This window comes from Saccopteryx leptura, chromosome 11 (genome assembly GCF_036850995.1).
Source record: "Saccopteryx leptura isolate mSacLep1 chromosome 11, mSacLep1_pri_phased_curated, whole genome shotgun sequence".
Classification (NCBI taxonomy): Eukaryota; Metazoa; Chordata; class Mammalia; order Chiroptera; family Emballonuridae; genus Saccopteryx; species Saccopteryx leptura.
Window position 1 is genome coordinate 73692546 of NC_089513.1, and position 18151 is coordinate 73710696.

Here is an 18151-nt window from a genome sequence, read left to right on the forward strand (position 1 = left end):
ACAAATTCTCAAAAAAAAAAAAAGTCACATTAGGCTCAGTTAGAGATTTTTTTCTTGTTTTCTGTTAGATCCCGTGTACAACGTGTTGCCTCTGAAAGCAACGTTTCCCGCTTCGCCGTTGCTGTTGCCCCAGTTAACGCAGAGATGGAAATCAAGTATCTGTTTTGGGAAAGGTCTTAGGTCAGAAAGTTTCCAATTAGTGAGCAACTGTGAGACCAAGCAGACAGACCGTGCTGGAATTAATTCATTTCAATGCAATATATACTAGTTAAACATTCTTTCTGAATTCTTTTTAGTAGCATTTGCTTTTTTTTTTTTTCTTCTGTGTATTTCTGAAGCCGGAAAAGGGGAGAGACAGACTTCCGCATGCGCCCGACCGGGATCCACCCGGCACGCCCACCAGGGGGCGACGCTCTGCCCACCAGGGGGCGATGCTCTGTTGTGACCAGAGCCACTCTAGCGCCTGGGGCAGAGGCCAAGGAGCCATCCCCAGCGCCCCGGCCATCTTTGCTCCAGTGGAGCCTCGGCTGCGGGAGGGGAAGAGAGAGACAGAGAGGAAGGGGGGGGGTGGAGAAGCAGATGGGTACTTCTCCTGTGTGCCCTGGCCGGGAATCGAACCCCGGACTCCTGCACGCCAGGCCGACGCTCTACCACTGAGCCAACCGACCTGGGCCACATTTGCTTATTTTAAACAATAATGCTTGCATTTGTTGTCTGTGGGTGTATAACAGTACCAGAAATTTAGCAGGAAAAACCACACACATTTATTTTCTCACACTTTCCATGGGCCAGGAGTCAGGGCACAGACCAACAGCGTCCTCTGCTCAGGTCGTTGCCAAGTTACAACCAGCAGGGCGGCCGTCTCATCAGAGGGTCAACTGCTGGTTGTACTTTTCCAACACATCTACAGAGATGAAAGCTCCCATCATTATTGTCTGGTTCAAGATTTTTTTTGTTTTGTTTTGTTTTCTGAGAGTCAGAGAGAAGGACAGATAGGGACAGAGAGACAGGAAGGGAGAGAGATGAGAAGCATCAGTTCTTTGTTGCAGCACCTTAGTTGGTCATTGATTGCTTTCTCATATGCACCTTGACTGGGGGATTACAGCAGACCAAGTGACCCCTTGCTCAAGCCAGCAACCTTGGGCTTCAAGCCAACAGACTTTTGGCTCAAGCCAGCGACCATGGGGTCACGTCTATGATCCCACACTCAAGCCAGAGACCCCACACTTGAGCTAGTGAGCCCGCGATCAAGCCGGCAACCTCGGGGTTTCAAACCTGGGTCCTCTACGTTCCAGTCTGACACTCTATTCACTGCGAACCGCCTGGTCATGGTTCAAGTTCTTAAGAATTTATAAAAAACTTCTGAGTGATGGGAGTAGAGGGATTGAGTGGAAAAAAAGATAGAAAAAAAAGAAAAAACTCATAGACATGGACAATAGTATAGCGATTGCCTGGGTGGGGTTCAGGAAGAGACGGAGGAGGATATAGAGGGTAACTGGTGATGGACAGAGACGTAACCTGGGGGCGTGAACATAAAATACAGTGGACACAAGGTGGGTTCCAGAATTGTGTACCTGGAACCTGTACAGTTTTGTTAACAAGTGTCACCCTCAGTAAATTCAATTAAAAAATAAATGCATATGGGAATATATAAGAGAAATAGATACATAAGGGAAAAGAGAACTTATAAAAAATCTTTCATGGGTTTAAAGTATTATAATTATTCTTGTTAACAAAACTATCATGTTCAAAATTACCTCTTTGAATGTGTGTTTGCTTCATTCTTTCATCGCCGTCCTTCTTGGTCGTTAAGGTTTTCCACCACCATATAGTCTTGATATGACTTCCTACTCTACTTTGAAATTATTCAGGAGCCAAGATTTCCACCACTTCTTGGGGTGCTGTTTGGCATTGTAATAGACCTCACACTTAGCAACTTTTTTTTCTCTTATTCTGTCTGGTTCTCCCTTTGGTCTGTCTCATCTCATTACTTCTCCATTTCTGCCGGCAATATCACATTGCAGGCTTTTATCTAATTTTCAATGCACTGTCGTCTGCTCGTCTTTCCTCAGTTTTGCTGCTTATTAAGCACTTCTTCCCCATAGAATCACTTTCTCATGGAATCACTGTGTGCCAGGTGTATGACACGAGCTTGTCGTGCTGCCAGATGAGTCTTGTTTAATTTTCTTTTTAACCTTGCTTTGCATCGATGGAACCGCACATGTTCAAAACGCATTGAACAACAGGAGTAAACCACTTGTGTTTTGCAGGAAAAAAATGGAAAAGTACATACATAGCCTACTTTATTTATACATAAGCATAGTGCTGCTCTTCTACAGGTGGTTGTGTGTAGGTGATTACCAACAGGAAGACACTAATGGTAACAAATCAGTGCACTCAGCATAGCAGGAAACATTTAGCCTCTTAGATAAACTTTAGGGAGACTCTCTCAATGGATGAGCTTGCAAAGCGTGATTCTAAACAGCAAAGCAAAAGCTAATATCCTGAATAATGAGCGAGTGTCCCACTTCATACATCCCAATGCGAAAATCTGAGACATAATGCTCCTAAAACCCCCAAATTCCTTTCATAAATTTCTAAACATAGAGAAGAGTATTCTGTGGAAGGTTATGAATGTTTTGTTTGTTTTTATCTGAAACCTATTTTATCCACTTTTAGTCTGACAAAATACTTTTATGTATACACATTTTGAATAATTTTTAAAACTTTTACCTTAATAAATAGCTATCTAATTCCTTTTCTGTTTAAACCTGAACATTTTAAAAGTTGACAATAATAACAAAACTAAACTATACTGCTCACAAAAATTAGGCGATATTTCAAAATGAATATGAAGCGATAAGAAAAGCATTTGATTTTTTTTATTAAACAAGAACATCAGAAAAGCAAACAAGTCAAAGAAAGTTGTTCAATTATGCAAATGAGATGCAAAACCAACTTATCTCATTGGTGAAAATGCGCTGTACAAAAGGCTGAAAGTCCTGGAGTATCTGCACGTCCCCTGATCCCCTCATTTTTGTGAGCAGTGTATATTTTATTGGTTATAAAAGTAAGAATTTAAGTATAATGTGCTAAAAATCAGAAAGAGCTCAAAGTGGGGAAAAAATAACCTTATATACATAAGTGTGTTTTTTCTCCAGTGCTTGGTACTAATTGTGTTTTTTAGAACAGTATGACCAATTTAATCAGGGATATATTATAATAAAATGGAATATAATAAATTTACATCTAAGAAAATGAATTTTCTCTATGACCTTTGGTAAGTTCATATGGTCACTTTCAGCGACTCAAATTCCCTTATTTCACAACACTTTCCTATGGCTGGGTTGTTCTGTTTGTTCATCTTATTCTATTTTAATATTTATGGGGAATAACTTGCTTCGACTAGCCATTCATTGTCTCTAGTTCAACCTTGGGATGATCCATTATAAATATGTTTCTTACACATTGCTTCCCTGAAAATAAATGTTTAAAAATTATTTCCACTAAATACATGTTCACGTTAAGTGTCCAAACTTTTTTTCAGTAATTTAAAATATCCTTTGCTGCACACCATCTGGTTGGCCATTACCCTGCTTATATGAGTGAACATTAAATCACACACAGTAGCTTAGGCTAAGATTACAAATAGACTTTTTCTTGTTTCCTTTGTCCTGACTGTTAACTAACATCCTGGTTTATTTTTTTTGGTATAAAACTCTCAGTGTAAGTATTTTGAATTCTAACATTTATATTCGACCTTTTTTTGTAACCTTTGTGCTGAATAGATTTGACTGTTTGATGCCAGCACTATCCCTGACGCTGGAGATACATGGCTGATCAAAGACATTGATCACAATGATGATATATAGTCTCTGAAAGGAGTCAGACATTAATCAAATAATCACAGCAAAATGTACAAGTACAAACTGAGATAATGCTCCAAAAAACAGCATCCTGTTTATTGCATATATGTATAGATATTAAATTAATTTTTTTAAAGATTTCATTAATTTTAGAGAGGGGAGAGAGAGGAAGACAGAGACAGAGACAGGGGCGAGGAGAGGAGCAGGAAGCATCAACTCTCATATGTGCCTTGACTGGGCAAGCCCAGGGTTTCAAACTGGTGATCTCAGCATTCTAGATGGACGCTTTATCCACTGCGCCACCACAGGTCAGGCTATTAATTTAAATTTTATCTTGTTGGATTTATCCTATGCTTCTACTTTGGAGTGCTCTTGAATCTGTATTATTTTATCCAGAATGTGAGTTTTCCCTCCTAGCTTTGTGTCACCTGAAATAGTAATGAACATAAGCAACGTTTCCATATTCTTGGCAAATCACTTATCCCTTCGAATCTCAGTTTCCATATCTTGTTAAAGATAATCATATTGTCCCAGCTTTCAGCACAAGGCTGTGAAGGGGGTGAAATGCAATATTTTACCTGAAAGCTCTTTGTGAACTGTAAAATACCACACAATGTTAGGCATTATTACCCCCCTGAATTAATAGACCAAAGCCCAATGAGTCTCATTCATATAATAAAGCTTTCATTAAGCCATCAATCAACAATCATTAGGTGCATCTCTTCAACTAATTAAAACGTACCCCACTGTGCTAGAATTTGGCCTAAGTGTCTCCATTTTGTTCATGAAGATATTGTATCAAAGAGTGTCAAGTGGCTTGCTGAAATCAAGGTATAAAATGTATATAGGCCCTGGCTAGTTGGCTCAGCCATAGAGTGTCAGCCCAGCATGTAGAAATCCCAGGTTCGATTCCCAGTCAGGGCACACAGGAGAAGCACCCATCTGCTTCTCCACCCTTCCCCCTCTCCTTTCTCTCTGTCTCTGTCTTCCCCTCCCGCAACCAAGGCTCCACTGGAGCAAAGTTGGCCCGGGCACTGGGGATGGCTCCATGGCCTCCGCCTCAGGTGCTAGAATGGCTCTGGCCACAACTGAGCAACGCCCCAGATGGAAAATAAGTATATATTTCCCTGAACCTTTTATTTCATTTTTTAAAAACATTCATTCAATTAGTCAATTAATTAAAACAAATAAACACCATTAAGTAGTGTCACTTCTCTAACCAATCTCATCACCATCACAACCACTTGTCAAACAATCGCCAACCTTTCACTTCCTCCATCCACTCGACCCCTCTTTCTGTGCTGTAACAGGTGGTTGCAATCTGTTATGCAAATGTGAGCCCCAGCACAGGTTTCTCCTTTCCCACTCTATCAGATTTGTTTCCAATTTCCAAGAGAGCTCTTCCCTTTTCTTTCATTTCATGCTGACCGCTGGTGGATTCCTCTTAACGAGCAAGGGGTGCGCTGTCCCATGGAGATCAGAGCACTGAGCACAGCTTTTAAAGAGACTTTCATCCATCCAGAGTTTTTGTTTGGAAAGAAGGGTGAGTTATAGAGGAGATTTTTTTTTTTTTAGTAATTACTCAGTTTTAATTTTTTAATAAAAATGCATGATTTCCGATATACCCTGTAGCATCTATCATGATAATTAACTCTCAGAAGTTAACATTCTCTGTTGATTACATGTCTTTAAACAGCAACAGATTAAAAAAAATACCTAACATATTTTGACAAATGTCAAAGTTCTACTTTTCACTGTCTCACTCAAAACTCCACCCAAACCACAGAATTTCTTAGAACGTATGTGTTCTTTTAGGTGGAGAGCGTCAAACGGATTCAGTGGATAAACAAAGCAAGCAAGACTTAGGAATGTACCGACTCCAATATCCATATTTTGTCTAAATTGACATACATTGATATTTTTACTGAGGTGTGGCTTACCTACACACAGTCTGATATTTCAGATGTCATTTCGCCATGAGTTTAAAAGAATCACTCATTCATTCACTCAAGAAATATTTGTTGCTTTTCTCTAATGCTCTGAGTACTGTGTCAGTCACTAGGAGTACAACACTCAACAAACTGGCAAACAGATGAAATTCCCTGCCCTGATGGCGCTTACCGAGGGAGACGGGTCGTTACAAATCAACAAAATACATTAGGAAAAACAAACATCTTCCAAGTAGATGAATTGTATGGAGAAACATAGAGCAGGTTGAGGAGGTGGAGAATGTTTCAGATGGAGCAGGTTGTGATGGTAATTGTGACAGGACAGGTGAGGTCACCCTACACCTCATTAAGACACCTGCAGGCAGCAAGGCACTGACCTGTGTGGAAGCCAGGAGGAGGAAGTGGCCAGAGCAGAGGCCCGATGGTGGGGCAGCCCTGGTCTGAGACGGGACACCAGTGTGACTGGAGCCGTAGGCATCAGTGAAGGTGATGTCAGAGACTTAAGATGGGAAAGGTCATGGAAGGCCTTATAGGATATTTCAAGGACTTCCTTTGACTTTTATTCTGAAGGACACAAGGAGTCAAGGCAGAGGTGTGAACAAAAGTTGGACTCATTTCTACTTCTGTTACAGAGGATTCCTTCGCCCGCCAACAGACTTAAGTGACCAGCGGTAGATAACCGGCAGATGATGTCACCGATGTCACCAGCTGTCGCAATAATTCTGGTGAGAGCAGCTGTTCACTTACATTAAGGTAAAAGCGGTAGAAGGGGCTGTTCAGACGCTAAGTGTTTTAAAATAATTTTAATTATGACAACTTTCAAACATAGTAAAAATTAAAAATATTATTATATTGACCTCACATATCCATCACCCATAAAGGATTATCACGTTTTTGTCACTTTTGTCTATTCCTCTTTATCATTTCCTTTATGAAGCACGTAAAGCAATTTCTAAGTATCTTGTAATATCCCCTCTGATTGCTTCCGTGTGAATTCTGGAGCTACAGAGTGATGACCAACAGAAAGGATCATCGCGCTTAGCGCCCTCTAGTGGCATAATCAAGCTTTCTTCAGTGGTTTTAAAATGTATTTATTCAGTTGCTTTATTGGAGCTTGAATCTAAATAAACATTTTCCCTGGATTTCTGTTGCATCGTGTATCTTAGATCTCTTTATTATAGGACAGGTGCAACCTAACTGTTGTCCAGGTAGCTCGAGTGGACAGCATAGAGTGGTGTCAGTCCTGCAGGCGGTCCTCGGAGAGCGCCGACGGAGGGACACAGGTCTTGGAGGACAAGGTCTAGCTCTGCTGTCTGGAACCAGAACAGGCTCCACGCCGGCGACACGACCTGCCATCCCTAAGAGCACGGAGGGGCCAATACCACCGTGACACTATGCGACAGCTGTGGTTCACACGCTCGTGTCCCTACTTGATGTGACATTCACGATCAGTAAAATACGTGTCAGCTCCTGGTGCGGCACTCGGGAGCTAGCAGGAGTGGGGACACAATAGTGTGCTGGAAGCAATGAGACAGTAGTTAGAAGCTGTCGATTTTCCTCAGGGGGGTCTCGACAGGCTTCAGAGAGATGACAATTTTTGATCTGAGTCTGCAGGTGTGAGTGATGAGAGCCATTCCAGTGAACCGTCATGCCCAGGACAATGTTTATGAGAGTCGCCAGGGGCAGTCACAGGTTCAGTAAAACAAGGAATATACACACACACACACACACACACACACACACTCGTGGTATTTATATTTTAACATAAATACGGTGCAAGTGGTGGTGGTGGGGTTGTATACCTCCACTGTTTTGTTTTTAGACATTAAATTTAATGGTGTGACATTGATCAATAAGGGTGCATAGGTGTGGGCAAAGGCAGATTAAGGTCAGTTGAGGCCCCCGGTGCAGAAGAAAACATTGGGCCCCTTAAAAAAAAAAGACAGAGAGACAGGGAAAATAAAAATACACGTTAACCATATTTTTAAATAAATAAAAATATTATGTACTATTACTGTAAAAATTGCACATATGAAACCAAATTTGGTGTCATTAGAAAAAAGTGTCAAGTTGGGGTTTTGCGGGGCCCTTTAGAAGTTGGGGCCCAGGGCGCGTGCCCGGTGCGCCCGCTGTTAAATCACCTCTGGGTGTGGGGCAGCTGTGTTAGGCTTGCTCGCTGGTTTACCGGTTACAAGCACTTTGCTTGATTGGTGCGTGAGCACGTGGCAGAGGCACGGGTGCACAGCCTATATGAGGCTACAGGGGCTTGTGCTCAGGGGGATTCTGGATGGCGGATTGCCTGCCCATCACTATGAGGAGCCATTTTTGTTGTTTCTTTGCCTTAGAACTGGTTGTCCCCTGCCTGTGTGCCCATTCACCATTGTGAGACTTTATTAAAAGGAATGGCCCAACGCTTTTCGGCTCTGCAGTTTCTCTACCGTCTGCCCCAATCCAATGCGGACCTGCCTGGACTCGGCATTATAATAGGTTTCAGGTGAATGATTGATTGCACTGTGTGTCCATCAGCCAAAGTCAAATCATTTTCTGTCACTGTGTATTTGTTCCTCTGTACCCCCTCCTCCCCCACTCCCTCCCCCTGGCAACCACTTCATTTTTATTTTTTCAAAAAGTGTTTTCTGCTTTCTTTGAGTGTGCAGTGTGAGGAAATCAGGACCGCAGGAAACAGGCCTCTGGATACGAGAGCAGTTTAAGCAGAGCCCGCTCAGTGTGAGAGCATTTAATTCAGAATCTTCACATAATTTCCTTTTATTTAAACCATTATTAAGAGATATCCTCCAGCTTATCATGTGTGAATTTTAAGCCTCGGGGGTATTAGCTTGGAAACAGATGGAGCACTTCTGGGATTATATTAATTTAAGCAGGGGTACCTGTGAGTGAGCATTTCATTGCCCAAATGCAGAAGGGTTTACTGATGTTATTGATTTGTTGGCAAATATATTGGGTGAAAACCCCCTGAGATTGCTGGTAGTTGTGCATTCCAAATCTTATTGGATTTGTGAGCCATTTTCCTCTGCGCTTTGATTTGGGATATCTTTCTATAAATAGAAAAACCCAAATGTTAACTGCAGAAGAACATTCACTGCTATGCAAATGTTGACCCAAGCTTGCATCTCTGTCTCTGATGCTCAGTTATAACAAGTGCTTCTATTCTTTTCTGATTTTAATTTTGTTTTGTCATCTCCAAATCAGTCAACAGAAGAGGAAGCATAAAATAAGCACTAGTTATCTAAGCAGAGGCAACCCCTTGACCTCCTGAAGACCAAACTGACTAGATGATATGCTTTGATATTTTTAGGTAAATTATAAAGTATTATTTCCAAGTAAATTGCCCTACATTTACTCGTCTTTGAAAACAAGGCAATTGTTATAAAATTTATTGTATCTTTAATTTCAAACAATAACATATATATATGTATACATATATACATTTCACATAGCAAGCTATATTTAGGCCAATTCTATTTCTAAAACCAGCCAAATGCTCATAAAACCTGTTTTGACAACTCCCATCCTGTAGATTTTTATAGTCCACTGCTAATGTGCAGCAGCTGATATTTCAAAGTGGGGTAGAATCTTCTTTCAAAATTAAGGCCCGAAAGTTGTCAAAACCTAAAGCTGCTAGCATTTACAATTTAGTGATCATGGTATTAGAAATAGAATTTACTTAACCTTTGAAGTGTCCTAGAACATAGAGATTAAGTCCACAGAAATGTCAGTCTCGGACCTCATGAGAGAACTCCGTCTTTCAGGCAGAAACAGTAGCTGGGAAAGGAAACATTCTCCGAGCACAGAAACAAAGGGCTGCCTCTGAGCCTTTCTAAGGGGAAGATAGTACGTACCTTTGTACATTAGTTTTATAACGGCATATCTGATTAGTTAATGGTTGTGGTGGTAATTAATTTGCCCCCTAGCCCGGATTTCTTTTTCTTTCTTTTTTTCCTGCAAGAAGCTTTATTGTTTCCATTTGGTCCGATGCATGGGAGGGGGCTCCAGGGGGGTTACAAGGATGCCTGGGGGTTGCAGGGAGAGGCTCAGACAGAAGCCAGAAGCCAGGGGGATGCAGGGGGTCCCCTCAAAGCCCTCTGGGCTCCAGAGGCTCCCCATCCTGCTTGAGGGGGAGCCTTTCAAAGAGATGCTCGCCCAGCCCAGCCTGCGGAGGTGTCAGGTGTCGCCCATCTTCCTGATGAGTTCCACCTGCTCACCCGGGAGTGGTTCTCCAGGAAGCCGCAGAGCGAGGGTCTGTGTGGGCAGAACCCTGGGAGTGCTGATCCAAAAGGGCCTGGTTCCGGTTCTTCTCTAAGGCCATGGTGGCTTCGTGGCATCTTGAGTGTCACCCCACTCATCCTGGGAAGGCTTCCGCATGTCCTGGAAGAAAATGCGGCCACCATGCTGGTTTTGTATCTTTAAGAGACACTTGGCGTCCAGCGCTTCTTCTCTGCTGACTCGCAGAAGTGACCTGTGCCCTCCAGAGCCACATTGTCGCAGTTGACACAGAAGCCCAGAGAGAGGTAGGTATGGGAGGCCCCCGCAGATGCAGGCGGACCAGGTGGTTGGCGGCAGCTTCCACCCGGCAAATAATTCTGACAAATTTGGGAGCTGATGGTTGTTGGGCAGTAAGGAACTGAGGTCTGAAAACGTGTTGGCGGAGGGTGCTGAGGCGGTTCTGAAGGCGGTGACTGGAAAGAGGTCGGAGGGTGGTCGGAGGCGGGTGAAGGGGCGGCCCTGCCTCTGTCCTGTCCAAACACTGTTGGCAGCAAGAGAGGGGGCCGGGGGCGCCGAGGGCACTGCCCAGATGTACTCCTTCTCCTCTGTCACTACGTTTCCCCTCAGGCATTAGAGGACAGAAACTTAGAGGTGGAAGGACTCTAGCAAGGAAGGCAACTTCAAAGATCACTGGGAATGTAGGAACTGGACTGTTTGAGACCATGGACTCAGAAAATTTAGCACACAATAAGCAAAGACAAGAAATGAGGTTTAACCGTAACTTTCCCTGGGTATATTATTCAAGTACATTGCTAAACACACACAGCAAACATTTTTTTTTTTTGTATTTTTAATGGTGTCTATATGCAGTTCATGTTTCCTGGGTTGTGTTTGAGGTAAAAGAAAGCATTGGATGTGATTCTAGCCTAGGTCTACCACCAGACAGCTCTGTAAACAACAATTCTGTTTCTAGTTAAAGAAGCTCAACTTGCATGAGGGGTTTTGGCCGAATATACGCCGCTCACTAAAATGAGGGGATCGGGGAAGGTGCAGGTCCTCCAGGACTTTCAGCCCTTTGTCTAGCGCATTTCCACCAATGAGATCAATGTTGGTTTTGCATCTCATTTGCAAAATTGCACAACTTTCTTTGGCTTGTCGTTTGCTTGTTGATGTTCTTGTTTAATAAAACAAAATAAAATGCTTCCTTTTTTTAATGGCTGCATATTCATTTTGAAATAACCCCTAATTTTTGTGAGCAGTTTAAATCTAGAAAAAAGTGCTCAGCGTCTAGCGCCAAACTCCTCCAACAACGTTGGGAAGAGGCCCTTTGAGACCAGAGAAAAGGGAGTGGAGGGGCGGGGCAAGCAGCGTGAGGTCATCAGAGCGCGACCTGGGCACCGCAGGCTTAGCCGGCGCCTCGCTGACGTCATCGCCGCTCCACCGCTGTGCAGCTGAGCCAGGAGTGGCAGGCGGGTGAGGTATTCTCCCAAGTTGGATTTTGTGTTTTTCTCGTGCTGCACCTAAGCCCCCCCCCCCCCACATCGCCCTCGGCTGACTGCGAGGGGCGAGGTCGGGCCCCGCGGCCTTCTGCACATGTGACCTCGGGGCCAGCCTTGTCGCACGACCCCCCACGTGGCTTGACCTCGGCTGCTTGCGGGTTTGGGGTCCTCAGCCGCCGCTCGTCCTCTGAACCTGTTGACAGGTGACTCGGCCTCTCTGACCGTCGGGTTGCTGGGTGACTGTGGGTCGCTGGCATCTCGGGCGCTCGGTCTGGGAGCCCAGGGATGCGAGTCGCCCCCACCCGAGTTTCCCCTCTCGTCCCATTAATACGGTCCAGCTTGTCCACGCTGCTCCCGACGGATGTCTGTGATGGAAGTCTTCTCGAATGTTCTCAGATGCTTCAGTCCCACCCTGTGACCCTGTTTCAAACAAAGAACAAACACAAAAAAACTCCCCGGAAATGTGTGCCTGGCACGTGATCGTGGTCCCTTTCCCTCTCCCCATCTCGTTGCCATCCCCCTCACTCGGACCTCGTCCGTGACAACCCCACGCTGTCTCGGCGGTGCCCTCTCTGGTCTCTCTTGTCCTTGTGTAGGATCTGTACTGCTTTCCACCTAGAACAGCACCACTTACCTCTCCCGCTTACCCTTCACCCGCGATGACCCTTGGTCCCTCTGTGCCTCAGTTTCCTCCTTCAGACGGAAGCCTCCCCCACTCTGCACTGTAGGGTGCAGTTTACCGAGCACTGCCTCATCGCGATCTGCTCGCCAGCTGTGTTACAGACCCCTGAGTACTGATTGCAAGTGTGAGTTACTGAACCGAATTACTTGGGTCCAAATCCAGCCCACCCCAGACTGTGCAGCCTTAGACAAGGTTTTTAACCTCTTCTTATCTTCCCTTGCTTTACCTGTGAAGTGGGGAGTAATTATTAGCACCTAGTTCTTGGGAATGTTAGAAGGGTTAGAAAAAATGAGCATAACACCTAACAAGCAAAAAATGAAAATCAATTCAGTGCAAACACAATGCTATACATGGAGCCTGACACATCATAAATAGTAAACGGAACATCATTTTATTGTTGCTAAGGATATCTCATCTCCACACGTCTGGTACCTTACGCATTACCTGATGATAACACATTGACTACTTCATTAAGTGAATATGTATTGTGCACCGTAGTCTCTTGTATTAGGTAATTTCAGGTCAAACATATGTAAAGAGTACGTTTAATAAATGACTTAGAGAATGAAGGAAAGAATGAGCAAAGACAAGTTATTTCCTTGTTCATAAACAGTGTTTGCTATCTAGTGGGAGAAGGACATGCAAGTGAAGATAACAAAGAGTATGGGGCCTGACCTGTGCTGGCACAGTGGATAAAGGGTTGACCGGAAACACTGAGGCTACTGGTTTGAAAACCTGGGCTTGCCCAGTCAAGGCACGTATGGGAGTTGATGCTTCCTACTCCTCCTCCCCTTCTCTCTCTTTCTCTCTCTCTCTTTCTCTCTCTTTCTCTCCTTCCCTCCAATATCTAAAATAAATAAATAAAGTCTTAAAAAAATAAAAAAGAGTATGAATCCATTCTGGTTCAGTGCAGGAAGCAAGATCTTTTCAAAGTATGCCGAACAGAAAGGAATTCTAATTCAGGCAATGTGACAGTGGGTTCATCCATTGCTCTTTGCAGCTCTGGTTTGTCTCATGTGGTTTGTGTGTTCTCTCTTTTCATTTGTTTTAGGTGTGTCTTTAGTGGCTCGTTTAAGCATTTTCATTATGGTTGCTTTGAAGTTTTGTGAGATAATTTTAACATCCCTGCCATCTCGTTGCTGATATCTGTGGGCATCTTTTTCTTAAGTTTAGATTTTTATCATTGTTTGATGACTAACTTTTTCTTTTTTCTATTGGGAGCTGGATGTTTTTGTATTATGTTATGAGACTAGATTTTATTCAAGCCTCTGTGTGAAGTGTGTTTCCCTAACACCACTTTGAAGTGGAGCTGGGAGTTCATTGTTCCAGTGCATGGAAAGAATTTTGATCATCTTTGAAGCTGGGTGATGGTATAAAAGGGTTCATTATATTATTTTCTCTGTTTTTGTGTGTTTTTGACATTTCTGTACTAAAAATTAGAGAAATAAAGAGGAACAATATCTACATTTGAAGTATATTTTATCAGAGCCTAACATTCAATGACTACTCAGAAAGTAATAACTAAATAACATTGCATAAAATTAAATGTCTACACCAAAAAATATTCATAGTGAGATCCCAAGGTGGAAGCTCCATAATTTTTAGGCTATGTTGGGAACATGGAGACGATAAGGTAGCTTAGTAGATGAGTTTAAAAATGATTAGCCTGTAACTTCAACATATGAAATACCAGCAACGAGGAACAAACTCTGGTTTTCACATAAAAATTCTCTTGTCTTTAGTTTAATCTACTTTTCCTTAATGCCTATGGGCGGGGAATGTCAGTATGATGACAACACAACTAAAACACGTTTAACGTAAAATGAAATTGCCTGGTTTGGGTTCCTTGTCTTATGAAGGTTTATATTAATGGCCTGTCAGCTGAAATACATGCTTAGAAATGACACACTGTAGTCTTGAACTCTGGATAAACTCAGGTTATAGGAACCGTTTATTGCTTATTTATAGTGTCTCCTGCCCTTCCAAAGGAACACACTTCCTACAGGCCTATTTAGGGATTTTGGAAGAGGTGTGTATTAGGAACCAGTGGGCACTTAGCAATCACGTCATTCGAAGACATCATCACACAGGTCAAAGCTGTTAGTTCTCGTGAAGAAAGCGGACGTGACTGTTTGCACATCCTCCCCCCAGCTTTCCTGCAAGCCCCGTCTCACCCGTTCTATTCCCATGACTGCACCTTCGTATTCCTGTTACTTCATTTCCAGAAGTTGGTATCTGGGAACCTTTTCTAATAAACTGTCCCCGACTCAGCCTCAACCTCATACCCACCCCTGCCTCCAAACCACCCTCTGCCCACCTCCAGCAGCGCAGGTACCACATTGCACTCATCTGTTTAGTAGATTGTCTCCTACATGTGTCGGTCTGTTTCCCAAGCGCGCAGCACAGGACTGGCCCCGTACTGGGCGGCTGACGGTGTGAGCGGTCAATGACGGCCTGGGCCACACCGAGCACGCTGGGTCCCCTAGTGCAGACTGAGCATTGGAAATATGTAAAGTGCAGCGTCCCTAGAGCATCATCTCTGGACAGTAGCAAAGTCAGAACATTCTTTTTATTTTAAAAGAAACGTGGGTAGATCATGAGTAAACCATACAACGTGTAAACACAGTTAAGTTACATTCTTAGAATTCCAGGTAAGCTGTTTCGAGCTGTCGGCCCAGTCTGTGCACAGAAGCGTGGAGACTCGCACTCTACCTGTCTGTACCCGCCGCCATGGGAGTACTTTGTCTGTGGGACTCAGCCGGCTGTGCCCAGGGCCAACATGCCCTGCCTGAAAAGTGTGAGGTGGCCACATTATTGCTCCGAAACAATCTAATCCCCAGTGAGTCGACTGAATAGGAAGATGGAATGTCTGTATGTCTAAGGCTGAAGTCAGACCTACCTAGTCTGACTACCAAGTTAATGTCCCTTGGTGAGTCCTCTTGGTGACCACACGGTTCAAATATTCTGATTCCTCAAACTTCTCTATGTTTTTTAAGAGAAAGTTGATTTTTTTTTTTACTTATTTTTAAATTTATTATTTTATTTATTGATTTTAGAAAGATAGGAAGGGAGAGAGAGAGAGAAACATCAACCTGTTTTTGCATGTGCCCTGACCGGGGATTGAACCGGCAACCTTTGCGCATCAGGATGGAGCTCTAACTAACCGAGCTATCCGCCCAGGGCTTCCACGTAGTGTTATATGCTCTATGGTATACATTGAAAAGTGGCGTTGGACACCTAGAAGTTTTCTCAGGTAGACTCAAATTGCAGGACTTCCCTAATAATAGCTCTCAAGAGTCATTGTTGACTAAGTACTACACATTGCCTACGAGGGGAAAATAAAGCAATCACATCTCTACATCTATGATGTGTGAAGATTCATTTAGTTATTGAACATTTATTGAGCTATCGATTACGTGTTGAGTGCTGAGACACGGAGGATGCGGCAGTGACCACAGCAGTAAGTCTGTCCCCATGGAGGTCATTGTCCATGAGGGACACAGACCACACTGGACCACCCCTGCCGTGTCTGCAAAGAGCGAGGTGTAGTCGAGGAAGGGGCTCTGAAAAGGCGACATTAGTGGAGGGCTTGAGTTTCACTTAGAACCATACAGTTTTCTCTTCTCCCTACTGCCCTCCCCCACCTCCAAGTAGCCAATAAAGAGAATATTCGGAGGACTGGCTCATTGCAGGTTAACCGCCAAGGTACACCTACAAGACTGGCACCCTGTCCACACATGCATGTGGCCAAGTCGTGTGTCAGATCCAACGACAAACACGCAAGCTCTTTACATGTGGCAATTCAGGGTTTGAGATCTGACATAACTATTCCTGAAGACCATATAATTGCCAAGCTTAAATGCTGGTGTGCTCCTCTCTAAAACCATATTCTTAAACTAATTCCCTGTCTCAGTAACCACAGGCAGGAAGGTTGTTTCGGGTTTTCTTCTTCTCTCTTTATACTTGCGAAGGTGACTCTCTGCCTTGAGCCGACTCGTATTCTTCCTTGTCTTTCTAGCCTGCTTAATGAGCCTCACCTCTCACCTTTTGGCTTTTGTAGCTCAGACACTCAATTCTGAGAGTACTGCTTTCATGTAAGAAAAATAAGTGGTACTTTCTAATTATAACTATAGCTATAAAGCCATGACTAGATGGAAATAAGCCTAAATGAATATTTTTCACAGAGAATATAAGAGCATGTGATTGATGATGATATTTGAACTTGGTTTTGATTTCAGTTTTATGCATGAGATTATGAGAATTTACTACTTGGGTAGTAAATTCCAAATATCAATTTGGAATCTTTAACACTTTCACTTTCCTGAAAATAAAAAATAATAATTACTAACTAATCTGATGGACAAATGTTGACTATTGCACCCTAATAATGACGTTTAGTAAAAAGGATCAATTATTTTCTTAACAAGTCAATAAAGAAATAAAAGTCAATAGTCAAACTATTATGACCTGAAATATGTCTGTCTGCTCATTTTTTCCCTAAGGGCATTAGATTAAATTTGCATATCTAAATTCAGTCAAAGCTGGGTATTTGAGACAGGGAGCTTCATAGACCTTGATGGATTAAAATAAAATAAAAAAAAAAGGAAAGAAGGAAAAAAGAAAGCCTGTAGAAAATGTAGCCAAAAGGCAACAGATTGTAATTTTTTTCTATTTAAAAGCTTACCTGAGATCTGAAATCCTTAAGGTAGTATGAAGTATTTTCAAAAACTTAACATTTCTAAAAAAAAAAATCACCTCCCCCAAGAGAAATGTTTGGGTCCAGCCTCATATTTGAAACAGCAGTGCCCCCTTGTGACAAGTTATTTTAATATAATTCACTCTGCATTTCATTATTTTTAACCGTGTTGACCTCTAAATTATAAAAATATACTGCTCACAAAAATTAGGGGATATTTCAAATGAATATGAAGCGATAAAATATCCTCTTAATTTTTATCAGCAGTGTTTAATGAGAAAAAAATAATGTGTTTTTATTTCTTTAGGATGCTTTATAAAATAATGTATTACAGGGAAAAAATGTAAAAACCCCTTAGATCAGTGGTTCTCAAATTTTTGAAGTCGAGCATTTAAAGTCCTACAAATAATTGTAGATGCACTATATAAAAATTTCTGAGAAATATGTCATAATAAGTCAAATATTAAAGAAAAAATATAAAGTCCAAGCGTGCTTTTATGGTAATTAAATGAAATATGACAAAATTAAATTTATTCTGATATTAAAAAACATTTTTATGTTACATTTTTTGAGTTATGCTTTTTAGAATTTGTAAAAAAGAGGGGTTAAAAAAATGTTATCTTTTTATATATATAGATACATTCTTAGTAAGATTTAGTAAATTTGGCAGGTCCCAGCACGAATGTGTTAAGTTTTTTCATTCTTGAGTTTATGAGAAACATGAGCCTGATGTGTCCTAGCAGTTTCTCCAATTTTGGGGCATATATTTGAAAGGCAACTCATTTCCTCGTCAATACATTGAAGAATTCCTCTATTTACTCTTAATTGTGTTGAGGGTAGTAAATTCTAATTCACATAAATAGGATGTTGAAAATTGTAGTAAAATGTTCAAAGTTTTTTTTAGATATTGCCACATATTCTTCTTTTATAGAAATCCAAAAGGCTTCAAGAGACAACTCCTTATGTTTAATCATCAATCCAAAACCCTCACCGTACATATAATCTTAACTTTACACCAAACAAAGGATAGAAGAAACTTGCCTCCAGTCTTTCTGGGGGGCAGTGTAAACAATCCAGCACCACAGCTTAACAGCCTTTTGCAACCTAATTAGGGAAGTGATGTGGGGGGTTGGGCAGACTGTCAGCTTACAGCCAATACCCCACACCTCTGTCCCCCAAAAATCTAAACTCCAAAAACCCTGTTGGTTTTTTGGTCCCAAGAGGCATATATTTCT